Source organism: Crocuta crocuta, unplaced genomic scaffold, assembly GCF_008692635.1.
Source record: "Crocuta crocuta isolate KB4526 unplaced genomic scaffold, BGI_CrCroc_1.0 scaffold779, whole genome shotgun sequence".
In the NCBI taxonomy this organism is placed as follows: Eukaryota; Metazoa; Chordata; class Mammalia; order Carnivora; family Hyaenidae; genus Crocuta; species Crocuta crocuta.
This window is the reverse complement of record NW_027531185.1, coordinates 127,304-141,024: the sequence shown is the minus strand read 5'-3', so window position 1 is coordinate 141,024 and position 13,721 is coordinate 127,304. Positions and strand designations below refer to the sequence as shown.

Here is a 13,721-nt window from a genome sequence, read left to right as displayed (position 1 = left end):
CGCTCAGGGACTGGAATTTCCCTATCAGTCCTGTCGGCCATCTTAGAACAGATTTTCCCCTATCATTGATAACTTTAGTTGCCTTCTTTAAATCATGATTTTTGTCTCGTCCTCTAATAGAATAGTAAGAATTTATTTAGGCATATGGAACAGTACGGACAAGAAGTAAGTAGAACAAAAGGAACAAAGAGAACAAAATAAATATACTTGACATAAGAGAAGAACCAAGTTAGGAAGCACACAAGGAACGAGAAATGCGTATGATTTAAGTTTTAGGCAGAAAAGCATCAGTGACTGTTTTAAGAAGTCTAAGGGAGAGGACCAAGTCACATTACTCTTAGTGATAAGTGAAAATCAACTTGATTAGACATGGTAATAGTGTTGGAGAGGGACAAAATTACAAGAGATTGGATAGTGAGATGTCCATCACCAATGTGAAAGAACATTCAAGTCGTAGTTCTTTTTATGTCTAATAGTTAATTATTAACTATTCTCAATATTAATTCTCAACTCTGAGTATGCAGAAATCTGAGGAAAGCAAGTACTTTGGAATCAAACAGCCTGGCTTTGGAGTTGGGGGTGATAAAGGCTAGAGGAAGTTTCCAAAGGGATTTTTATATGCTAAAGAGGACTCTAAGGCCTATCCATTGTCCTAAGGTTATTTTTCCCTCGAGCAAAGCAGTAACATTAAGACAGAAGGGAGTTCTTGGGGAACTGTTCCATTCTGCCTGCCTCAAGTATTTGAGCTGCAAATTATAAGGAAATTTAATTTCATCTGCCATTTCCTTCTGTCTTTGTTCCCCCTATCACTATGGAGGGGAAGGTGATGTTGGGGCTCCAGGAAACTGAGTATGTAAGTTTCTGGAGATTAGCCTGTTGATAAGACTGCCTTTTTCTTATAAAATACTAAGACACTTGCAAACTGTTGGAGTCTCCGTTACTGTGATCTCTGTCAGTTAACCATTTGTTTTCTTTCCTTTCTTTTGTTCTTGGGCAGCCAGGAGTGACTACCCAGTGTGTTATGGATATCACACATATCTCACCTGGGGGAGGGGGTGGTGTTTGCAGGGTGTCAGCTTCTCTTATGCTCCCTCATCATCTTCATCAAGTTTATTTACAGTGGGAAAGTGAAAAGGTATAATAAAGTAGGCAGTATGACCAGAGGTACTATGTCAGAGAGCTGGGTGACATGGTGAGAATGAACATTGACTGGGAGGGGTTGGGTGGAATAATACTAATTATTATTATATCGTACAGTTATTATTATTGATAGTATATGTTTAGGACTTATTTGTGAAGTGTTTTCCAGTACATTATGTCGTTGGTTGACTCTTCACTTCAAGCTACTCCATTTCTCTGGAGAGCTGATTGATTTTGGCATAAATGGAAAAGCTGTTGCATAGTCAGGATAGTTTAAAAGCCAGAGAAAAGAGTAGTGATTGTCAATCCTGTCATCTTCTCCCCCTCTCCCACTTCCCCATACTCACTCCTTAATTCCTACGATTGGAAGGGGGTTGACCTTGGTCAGTTTGCTTACCAGAGGATATGACAAATACATTTGCTCTTTTCTCTTGCTCTCATTTTTGTCACACACACACACACACACACACACACACACACACAGCCTTTATTCTTTGGAACAGCACTTAAATGGAGCAATGTTTCAGAGTTCATGTGTGGAATATAGTCTTTGAGGCTTGGATTTAAAACTTCAATGAGGGGCGCCTGGGTGTCTCAGTCAGTTAAGTGTCCGACTTCAGCTCAGGTCATGATATCGGGGTTCATGGGTTCAAGCCCCACATCAGATTCTGTGCTGGAAGCTCAGAGCCTGGAGCCTGTTTCAGATTCTGGGTCTCCCTCTCTCTCTGCCCCTCCCCCTCATGTTCTGTCTCTCTGTCTCAAAATTAAATAAACTATAAAAATAAATTTAAAAAACCTTCGATAAAACCACAAGAAAGTAATCAGGAGCATCATTGAGCAGGTGGAACAAATTTGTTAAATCTGTTTTGAAAAAATAATAACTGACTTTAAGGTGATGAATAAGTTTCAGGTTTACTGTTCCATAATCAGGGTGGGAACAAAGGAGTGTTATGGAACTAGGCTGGATTGCTGGCAGAAAAACCAAGCGGCACTCTGAGATCTTGGTGGATCAGAGTTTTATTTTACACTAGTGGGCTCAGAGAAGACCCATCTCCAGAGATCTGCTTCCCAAACACAAGCATGGGGGACAATTTATCATCTGTTACTTCCACATTCTGCATTAGTAGTAATTTGGCCTAAAGGAAAGCAGGACAGGAAGAAGAACCCAGAAGAGGCGCCTCTAAGCTAGGAACGAGAACTTATGTTAGTTCTGTCGCCCATCTTATGGTGCATAACTTTACTTATTTTCACAACAGGAGGAGCAAATGTATAGGTTTTCTGAAGACATCTGAGAATATAAGTGCTATCTCTAATATAGCTGATTCCATTGGGGAATGGAGGAACCTCTTCTTCTTAACATCCAGCAAAACTGGGAAGCTTGTCTTTAGCTCTCCTGCGAGGCAGATAGGACTTCAAAAGAACCTGTTCACTTCATCTTGTGTATGTTGTAGTAGCTAGCAATATTTCAAACTGTCATAAAACAATGAATTTGGGTGATGATATTAAAGTCCAATATGTACTGCATGGAGAGATACTTAATTTCTATTAACTATTGATCTTTTACTCAAGACATAGGTGGACAGATGTATTTAGTATAGGACTCTTATTGTAAAGATGGAGTTTTCCCTCCTCTATCTAAAATAGGTATCAGAAGTATCAGAGAATCTCTGTGTTAAAATGGACACAAAGATCATCCACCTTAAGTCCCCATCTCCTCTGTGAATCGCCTCTATATCTCTACCAAATGGTCATCATCCTAGGCTTGAAATGTGTCAGTAATGAAGAACATGCCCTCACTGGAAATGGCCTATGTCATTTGCTGGCCAGACTGGTTGTTACAAAAGTCTTCCTTACTTAATTAATACTGCCATCAGCTACCCCATGCCTCCCCTCTACAAACTCACAAGCTGTTTTCCACTTGACAGAAATCACCACATCCTCCTCAATCCTCTCTTACCTGCTCTAGACTAAACATCTTCCAACTGTTCCTATCTTACTTTGTTGCACTTCCCACACTGTATTATCAGCATAATTTTAAAGCTGTATTTTCCACGCATCCTCTCCATGAGGGCATGGACCACACTTATATTTGAATGTATGTGATATATAATAAGTGTTTGAATGAAACAAACATGGTATTAAAACCCTCCTAGGCTACTCTTGTTTGAATGTTCTCTGATTTATTCTTCATTAAACAAATACTTACTGAATGCCTTCTGTGTTTTAGGCACTGTGCCAGCATTTAGGAATGTAACAGTGAAAGAGACAGACATAGTCTCTGACTTCCTGGAACTTAAAATCTAGTGTGAGATATAGACAAGGAAATAAGCAGTACAAAATAAGGAGATAAGTCTGCAATACACAAAGGACATAGCTTCCAACCAATGCTTTCTGGAGTCAGAAAAAGCTTTCGTTTTTTATTGTTAAAACAAAAATATTTTAGATATGATCTGACCAGGCCTGATGGTCACACTCTTCATTTGGATATATGTCTGTTGTTATAGCTTCAGATGATTTTCACCTTGATTATGCTACTGCATATTGTTTATTCATTCATTCAATAAATTTTTATGGAACACCCACCATTCCTGAAGAGCTGTGCTAGGAACTGGCCCAACAACAGTGGTTAGAGGTAGATACATGATGAAGCTAATAAAACTTAAGTTCTAAGGACCCTCACTTGCAGGTGCCCCTTCCAAGGGCCTATAGCTAATTTTGTACTTGTAATTTTGTATTGTTTTTCTTAAAGAAAATCTTAGAATTTATATGTACTTCACGTCCAGCAAAACCTGTATCTATCTCTGGCTCATATTCCATGGTATGGTTGTACCATTGTTTAACCAGTTACCTGTTGAAGGGACATCAAAGCTGATTCTAGTTTTTGGCAATTACAAATAAAGCTGCTGTGGACATTCATGAACAGGTTTTTACCTGAAAATAAGTTTTCATTTTCCTGAAATCATTGCCCCAGAAGTACAGTTGCCAGGTACTATGATAGTTGTACCATAGAAACTGCCAAGCTATTTTAGAGTGGCTGTACCATTTTACATCTTTTCATGTACTTCACTGCCATCTTTACATTCTCATTGGTTAAGTATATCTTCATGTCTTTTTCCATTATCTAATGGGATTGTATCTTTACTGTTGAATTTTGAGAATTCTTTATATAGTCTAAATATAAGTGCTATGTCAGATATGTGGTTTATAAATGTTTTTATTCCCAGTCTGTAACTTTGTCTTTTTGTCTGTAAACATAGGCTTTTATAGAGCAAAAGTTTTTAATTCTGGTGAGGTTCAGTTTATCAATTTTTCCTTTTACAGATAGTGTTTTTGGTGTCATGTCTAAGAACTCTTGGCCTATCCCTGACTCCCAAAGATTTTAATCATATGTCTTTTTTTTCCTAAAATTTTTAAATTTTGTTTTTACTCTTAAGTCTGTGATCTATTTTGAGTTAATTTTTATATTGTCCAATTTCTGCATTCTCAATTGTTACACGGATCTATATATTTACTCCTTCACAAATACCATACCGTTTTGATTAGAGTAGCTAAATAGTAAGCCTTAATATGTGATAGAATAATTCATTCCACTTTTTGTTCTTCTCCAAGGCTGTTCTAGCTATTCTAGGGCTTGTGCCATTCCATATAATGTTTGTGTAAGTTTGCCTGTCTACAAAAGTTCTTTTTGGGATTTTGGTAGGGATGACATTAAACCTGTGGATCAGTATGGGGAGAATTGACATCTTTACTGTATCATCTTTTTTAAAAATTTTTAATGTTTATTTATTTTTGAGAGAGAGACACACAGAGTGTGAGTGGGGAAGGGTCAGAGAGAAAGAGCAGGCTCTAGGCTCTGAGCTGTCAGTACAGAGCCTGACGCGAGGCCTGAACTCACAAATGGTGAGATAAGCCTTGAGCCAAAGTCAGATGCTCAACCCAGTGAGCCACCCAGGTGCCCCATTTACTGTATCATCTTCTAATCCATAAACACAGTAAATCTCCCCATCTATTTAGGTATTTGATTTCTTTTTATCAGCATTTTATAAATTTCAGTGTATACCTCCTGTCCATGCTTTGTTAAATATATATCAAAGTATTCCATTTTTCTTCAGAGCAATTTTAAGTGATATTGCATTTTTTATTATTGAAGTATAGTTGACATACAATGTTTTATTGGTTTCAGATGTATAGTATATTGATTTGACAGTTCTTTTTAAAAATTAATTAGTTTTTAGGTTTACATCCAAGTTAATTAGCATATAGTGCAATAATGATTTCAGGAGTAGATTCCTTAATGCCCCCTTTCCCATTTAGCCCACCCTCCTTCCCACAACCCCTCCAGCAACGCTCTGTTCTCTGTATTTAAGAGTCTTTTATGTTTTGTCCTCCTCCCTGGTTTTATATTATTTTTGCTTCCCTTATGTTNTTGAGTTTGATAAGTTCTTTATAGATTTTGGATACTAACCCTTTATCTGATATGCTACTTGCAAATATCGTCTCCCATTATGTTTTTTGCCTTTTAGTTTTGCTGATTGTTTCCTTTGTTGTGCAGAAGCTTTTTATTTTGATGACGTTCCAATAGTTCATTTTTGCTTTTGTTTCCCTTGCCTCTGGGGACGTGTTGAATAAGAAGTTGCTGTGGCCGAGGTCAAAAGGTTTTTTTCCTGCTTACTCCTCAGGGATTTTGATGGCTTCCTCTCTTATGTTTAGGTCTTTCATCCATTTTTAGTTTATTTTTGTGTATGGTATAAGAAAGTGGTCCACGACAATTTTTCTGCTTGTTGCTGTCCTGTTTTCCCAGCACCACTTGCTGAAGAGACTGTCTTTATTCCTTTGGATATTCTTTCCTGCTTTGTCAAAGGTTAATTGGCCATACATTTGTGGGTCGATTTCCGGGTTCACTATTCTGTTCCATTGATCTGAGTCTCTATTTTTGTGCCAGTATCATACTGTCATGATGATTACAGGTTTGCAATATATCTTGAAGTCTGGGATAGTTATGCCTTTGGTTTTCTTTTTCAAGATTCCTTTGGATATTCAAACTCTTTTCTTGTTCCATACAGATGTTAGGATTGTTTGATCTAGCTCTGTGAAGAATATTGGTGTTATTTTGATAGGGATTGTTTGACAGTTCTTTTTTTTAATGTTTATTTATTTATTTTGAGAGAGCAAGGGAGAGGAGAGCAAGAGAGAGAGAAGTCATGTGAGCGGGGAAGCAGCAGAGAGAGAGGGAGATAGAGAATCTCAAACAGGTTCCGTGCTGTCAGCACAGAGCCCGACACAGGGGTTGAATTCATGAACTGTGAGATCATGACCTGAGCTGAAATCAGGAGTCGGACACTCACCAACTGAGCCACCCAAGCACCCCTGATTTGACAATTCTGTACATTACTCAAGGCTCACCATGTGTAGTCACACTTGTCACCATATAACATATTGTGATATTATTGAGTACATTCCCTATGCCATACATTTCATCTCTGCAGAGAGGTGGGGGATTGGGGAGATGGGTGAAATAGGTAAAGGGGATTAACAGCTATAAGTTTTCAGTTATAAAATAAGTCACAATGATATTTTGTTTTTAATTTTGGTTTTTACATGTTCATTGTGAGTATATAGAAAGGCAATTGACTATTTTTGTGTTTGATAGTCTATGCTGCAACCTTGGTGAACTCACTTGTTGGTTCTAGGAGTATATCTTTAGTTTCATTGGGATTTTTTGCATAAACATGGTATCTGCATATAGAGTTTTCTTGTAATCTATGCACTCTTTCAATTTCCAGTACTGTGTTGAATAAGAGTATCAAGAACAGATATCCTTGCCTTGTTTCTTGCCTTGTTTTTATCTTAGGGGTAAAATTGTCAATTGTTCATCATTAAATTTGATGTTAGCTGTAGGATTTCAGTAGATTTTTTTCTTAGTCAAGTTAAGGTAAGTCTCTTCTATTCCAAATTGCTAAGAGGGTTTTCTTTTTTCCTGAATGAGTGGTGGATTTTGTCAAATACATTTTCCATGTCAGTTGATAGGACCATATGATTTTCTTCCTCAGTATGTTGATAATGGTAGGTAATATTGATTGATTTTTGAACATTGGACCAGCCTTGTATAGTTGGAATAAACCCCACTTGGTCATGCTATTTAATTATTTTTATATATTGTTGGATTCAATTTGTTGATATTTTGATGAGGAGTTTTACATCTAAGTTCATTAGCAGTATTGGCAAATTTTCTTTTTACATGTTGTCTTTTGTCTGATTTTGGTATCAAAATAATATTGCCCTCATGGAATGAGTTGGGTAGTGTTACCTGCTTTTTCTCTTTTGTGAAAGAGATTTTATAAAATTGAAATTAATTCTTCTTTTAAAAACGTTTGGCAGAATTCTCCTGTGTATCCAGCTAAGCCTAGATATTTCTTTGTCAGAAACTTTTTAGAGAGAGAGCAAAAGAGCACTAGCCGAGGAGAGGGATAGAGGGAGTGAGAGAGGTGGGGAGAAAGAGAGAATCTTAAGCAGACTCCATGCTCCGTGCAGAGCTTGATGTGGGGCTTGATTCCAAGACTCAGGAATCATGACCTAAGCTGAAACCAACAGTTGGATGATCAACCAACGGAGTCACCCAGGTGCCCTTGTCAGGAACTTTTAAATTAGGAATTAACTTTTTCTGTTGTTTATAAGGCTATTCAGTTTTCCTACCATTTCTATTTTTCTGGAATAGCTTGAGAAGAATGGATATTAACTCTGATTTAAATGTCTGGTAGAATTCTCCAGGGAAGCCATCTGGGCCAGGACTCTTATTTGTTGGGAGATTTTTGACAACTGATTCAATTTCTTTACTAGTTATAGGTCTATTCATATTTTCTATCTCTTCCCGTTTGAATTTTGGTAGTGCATGTGTGTTTAGGACTTTGTCCATTTCTTCTAGGTTGTCCAGTTTGTTGGCATATAATTTCTTCATAGTATTCCCTGATAATTGCTTTGTACTTCTGAGGGATTGGTTGTAATAAATCCATTTTTATTCATGATTTTGTCTGTTTGGGTGCTCTTTCTTCTCTTTTTGAGAAGCCTGGCTAGAGGTTTATCAATTTTGTTTATTTTTTCAAAAAACCCACAACACTTTGTTTCATTGATCTGGTCAACTGTTTTGTTTGTTTGTTTGTTTTTTGAATTCTATATTGTTTACTTCTGCCCTGATCTTTATTATTTCTCTTCTTCTGCTGGGNATTATATAATGTGCTTCTTCATCCCATGTTACTGCCTTTACTTTAAAGTCCAGTTTGTCTGATATAAGTATGGCTACTGCAGCTTTCTTTTGACTTCTAGTAGCATGGTATTTCTCCATTCGCTTACTTTCAATCTGAAGGTGTCCTCAGGTCTAAAATGAGTCTCTTGCAGAAAGCAAATAGATGGATCTTGTATTTTTATCCATTCTGATACCCTTTGTCTTTTGATTGGAGCATTTATCTATTTACATTCAGTGTTATTATTGAAAAATATGGGTTTAGAATCATTGTGTTCTCTGTAGGATTCATGCTTGTAGTGATGTCTCTGGTACATTGTGTTCCTTGCAACATTTCCCTCATAGAGTCCCCATTTGGATTTCTTGTAGGGCTGGTTTACTGGTGATGAATTCTTTCAATTTTCATTTATTTGGGAAAACTTTTATCTCTCCTTCTATTCTGAATGGCAGGATTGCTGGATAGAGGATTCTTGGCTGCATATTTTTTCTATTCATCACATTGAAGATCTCCTGCCATTCCTTTCTGGCCTGCCACGTTTCAGTAGATAGGTCTGTCACCACTCTGATAGGTTTCCCTTTGTATGTTAGGGCCCTTTTCTCCCTAGCTGCTTTCAGAATTCTCTCTTTACCCTTATATTTTGCCAGTTTCTCTATGATATGTCATATAGAAGATCGATTTAAGTTACGTCTGAGGGGAGTTCTCTGTGCCTCTTGGATTTCAATGTCTGTTTCCTTCCCCAGATTGAGGAAGTTCTCAGGTATAATTTATTTAAGTACCCTTCCAGCTTCCTTTTCTCTCTTCTTCTTATTATGGAATTCCATTGATATGAATATTGTTCCATTTGATTGCATCATTCAGTTCTCGAATTCTCCTTTCATGCTCCTGGATCAGTTTCTCTTGTTCTATAATTGTGTCTTCTAATTCACCTATTCTCCTCTTTGCCTCTTCAATCCATGCAGTGGCTGCCTCCATTTTATTATGCACCTCATTTATAGCATTTTTTAATTCATCACAACTATTTTTAAGGTCCATAATTTTTGTAGCAGTAGCTTCTCTGGTGTCTTCCATGCCTTTTTCAAGCCCAGCAATTAATGTTATGACTATCGTCATAAATTCTTGATCAGTTTTGTTGCTTATATATGTTTAGAGCAATTTTTTAGCTGTCGTTTCCTCCTGGAATTTTTTTTTTAAATAGTTTATTGTCAAGTTGATTTCCATATAACACCCGGTGCTCATCCCCACAAGTGCCCTCTGCCATGCCCATCACCCCCCTCGCCTCCCCCACACCCCCATCAGCCCTCAGTTTGTTGTCGGCATTCAAGAGTCTCTCATGGTTTGCCTCTCTCCCTTTCCCCCACCACTTCCCCACTTCTTCTCCCCAATGGTCCTCCGTTAACTTCCTCCTAATCCACCTAAAAGTGTAAACCTATGGTATCAGTCCTTCTCTGCCTGACTTATTTCGCTCAGCATTAACACCCTCAAGATTCATCCATGTTGCTACACATGGCCAGATGTCATTGTTTCTCATTGCCATGTAGTATTCCATTGTATAGATAAACCACATCTTCGTGATCCATTCATCAATTGATGGATACTTAGGCTCTTTCCATGTTTTGGCTATTGTTGAGCGTGCTGCTATGAACATTAGGGTACATGTGTCCCTATGCCTCAGCACTCCTATATCCTTTAGGTAAATTCCTAGCAGTGCTATTGCTGGGTCATAGGGGAGTACTTTTGTTAATTTTTTGAGGAATCTCCACACTGTTTTCCAGAGAGGCTGCACTAGTTTACATTCCCACCAACAATGTAACCTCCTGGGATTTCTTTAGAGGAGAGTTCTTCCGTTTCATCATTTTGGCTAGCTTTCTGTCTCTTGTAAGTTTTAAAAACTTGTTATTCGCTCTGCACCTCCAAGTTCTGCTATATTAAAGGAGGCTCACTGACTGTCCATGGCCTGTCCATTCAGAAAGTGTTCTTTGAATAATGTCTCTTGGTCTCTCTTGTTGTGCCTTTGGTTATTTTATTTCCCTACTTTAGTGATATTTGGCACTCTCCACCATGTGTATTTTGGCTTGTTTCTTGAGGTAGCCCTGAAGAGGAATACAGACAGACAAACACACAAGGAACAAAAGCACAGACAAACAAACAAGCAAACCAAAAGGGAAACAAACAACAAAAGACAAAGGACATTCTAAAAGGATAAAACCAGAAATCCCAGGTACAAATAAAGAGCAGGGTGGAGGCAGTGCTGATGGAAGTGCATGTACAAAGAGACAAATGACAGGGTGGGGAGAACGCAAAATTGAACATTGACGAGGCAGAGAGACTAAAAGGCTTAATTCAGAGAGAGAAAGAGGAGAATATAGTAGGAGGCGAGGGGAAGGAAACGAAAATAATGTTTCCCATAGAAACTATATAGTCTGATTATTCCAGAGAGAGAGAGAGAGAAAGGATGGTAACAATGGAGATGTAGAATATGCATCAAGAGAATGGATTAAGTGTGACTGTTTAAGCAAACCAATGACCAGAGTGCCCAGTCTAGTGGAGGGGAGAAATAAGAATGAGATAAGGGAAAATATATCTAAATAGAAATAATTGATCTATAGTTAATCATGGCAATGCACGAATGTTGGTCTCGCCCAGGGCTCCATTAAAAACAAAAAAAAAAAAGCAGCTTTCCAGTGAGGATGGGCATGGTTTGCTCCACTGAGATCCCCAGATCCCCGGGAGGCTGCACCCTGAGACCCTGCCTTGGTGGTTGTGGGGAGAAAAATGGCAGCTCCCCAGTCCCTTCTCGAACCAAGCATTGCGAATCACTCTTTTGGGTCCAGTCTCCCTGTGCCACGGGCATAGCCAAGGATGATCGTGTTCTATGCCCCCATCCCCGCCTTATTTCTAGATCTTAGTCCGTGTACTTTATTGTTACTGCCCAAAATTTAATCCCACAGGCCAGGCCACCTCCTAGCCGAGGATCAAGTAGGGGGAGCAGGGGTGCAGTTTCTCCTGGTGCTGCCTAGGATCAGGGCACCCAGCCCAAAGAAAGTGCCACAGCTAGAAACAGGATCACTCTCTGAATGCCCTTCCTTTAGAGATGGGATAATCAGATCCCTCTCTGTCCCAGGCCGAGGTTTTTTTCTTCTCCAGGGACAGTTCTATGAGTAGTTTCAGCTGTTCTTTGTCTTCCCCTCATCTTTCCTAGGCTCTCTCAGGAGGGGGCTCCCTCCTTTCCATGCCTCCCGGTCAGGCCAATTTTTATCTTCCCCAGTTTGCAATCACGCACCTAGGAGGCTGTCTTCTTAGTGGACTCTGTCTCTTTTCCTCACAGTCTCTTGCGGTTTCATGTCCTAAGGCTTCAGGCTTTCTTTGTTTGGAGATGTGGCCGATGAAATATACACAGCTCCCTACTTCTCTGCAATCTTGCCTCCCCTCCCCTCTTTTCTCATTTTTAATGATACCATTTAGTTCTATAAATTTGCTTCTCAGCACTGCTTTAGCCGAATNNAAGCACAGATGTTTTGCTATGTTGTATTTTAATTTTCACTAATTTCTATGACTTTTATTTTCTTTGATACTTCTTCTTTCACCCATGAATTATACAGAAGTGTGTTTTATAATTTCCAGGTATTTAGAGATATCCTATTGTCTATGATTTGTTTCTAGTTTTATTCCATTATGATTAGATAATATACTGTTTGAATTTAATTCATTTAATGAATTTGAAGATTGTTTTATGGCCAAGGCTATGGTTTGTTGAATGAACTTGAAAAAAGATGTGTATTCTGCTGTTGTTAAGTGAGGAGTTCTATATACAGAAAGTAAATCCTATTGGTGTATTTTTATGATCTTCTATAAACTTGTTAATTTTCTTTTTTGTAGTTCTTTCACTTTCTGAAGGCTGGGTGTGTAAATCCTTAACTATAATCCTGGATGTTTCGATTTCTCCCTTTAGTTCTATCATTTTTTTTTTCATGTATTTTGATGTTCTGGTTTTTGTTGTATACACATGTAGATTTGCTACATCTTTCTGGTGGATTGGTCATTCATTATTACATAATATCCCTGTTTGTAGTAATTTTGTTTGCTCTGAAATCTACTTTTTAGATATTAATATACTCATTCTTGCTTTTTTAAAAAATAAAGTAATATTTGTATGGTACATCTTTCTTGGTCATTTTATTTTCACCTTACTTATGTTATTGAATCTGAAATGAGTTTCTTGTAATGAATGTATAGGTTGGTTGTGTAATTTTAGCTACTGTGTGAGTCTCTGTTTTTTTATTGGTATTTTTAGATCATTCACCTTTATTATAATATATATGTATATATTAATGGTTATTAAGTCTGCTATTTAAAAAAATTTTTTACTTATAGTATAATTTAAATTCCAGTTAGTTAAATACAATGTTATTTGTGATTCAGCAATTCCATACATCTCCTAGTGCTCATCACAAGTGCATTCCACAGTGATGGAGATAGAAAGTATAATGCTAAGTGAATTAAGTCAGTCAGAGAAAATCTGCCATTTAATTATTCATGTTATCTGTTTGTTTTCTCTGATTCTCATTCTTCTATGTTTCTTGTCTTCTCATAGGTTAATTCAACATTGTAAGTTTAATTTATTTGTAATGTCTTTGAGTGCATCTCTTTATTTTACTGTCTATTTTGAGAGAAAGAGAGAGAGAGAGAGAGAGAGGAGGAGTATGATCAGGGGAGGGGCAGAGAAAGAGTGAAAGAGAGATTCCCAAGCAGACCCTGTGCTGTCAAAACAGAGCCCAGCAAGGGGCTTAATTTCACCAACTGCGAGACCATGACCTGAGCCAAAATCAAGAGTCAGAGGCTTAACCAATTGAGCTTCCCAGGCACCTCTGAGTGCATTTCTTTATATAATTTTTGTAGTGGTTGTCCTGGGTATTACAGTATACGTATGTGATTAAGGATCTACTGGTAACATTTTACCACTTCAAGTGATGTTCAGAAATCTCATTTACATTTTGGTCTCTTTACCTTCCCCATAGTTACATATCATCATCTTAAGTATCAGCTGGTGTTATAACTTTTGTTTCAGTTACAAAGAAAGATTTATGCAACTCATGAGAACAAGGATAGTCCACTGTATTACCTATATTTTCTGCTCTTTCTATTATTGTTCCTTTTTCCTTCCTAATGTTCCAAGGTTCCTTCTTTTACCATTTTCTTTGAATAGGAAAGAACTTCTTTTAGCCAGTCTTTTAGGGTTGGGTCTGCTCGTAATAAATCCTTTTAGGTTTTCTTCATTGAAAATGTGTTTATTTCCCTTTCACTCCTGAAGGATAGTTTTAGCGGATACAGAATTTGTGGTAGACA

The 13,721-nt window shown here is 37.7% G+C and overlaps 1 pseudogene; it reads left to right on the top strand.

Moving 5' to 3' along the window:
* The first annotated feature begins 254 nt into the window (after positions 1 to 254).
* The window catches only part of LOC144237467 (SWI/SNF-related matrix-associated actin-dependent regulator of chromatin subfamily E member 1-like), a 29,005-nt pseudogene continuing 15,538 nt past the window's right edge, over positions 255 to 13,721 (top strand).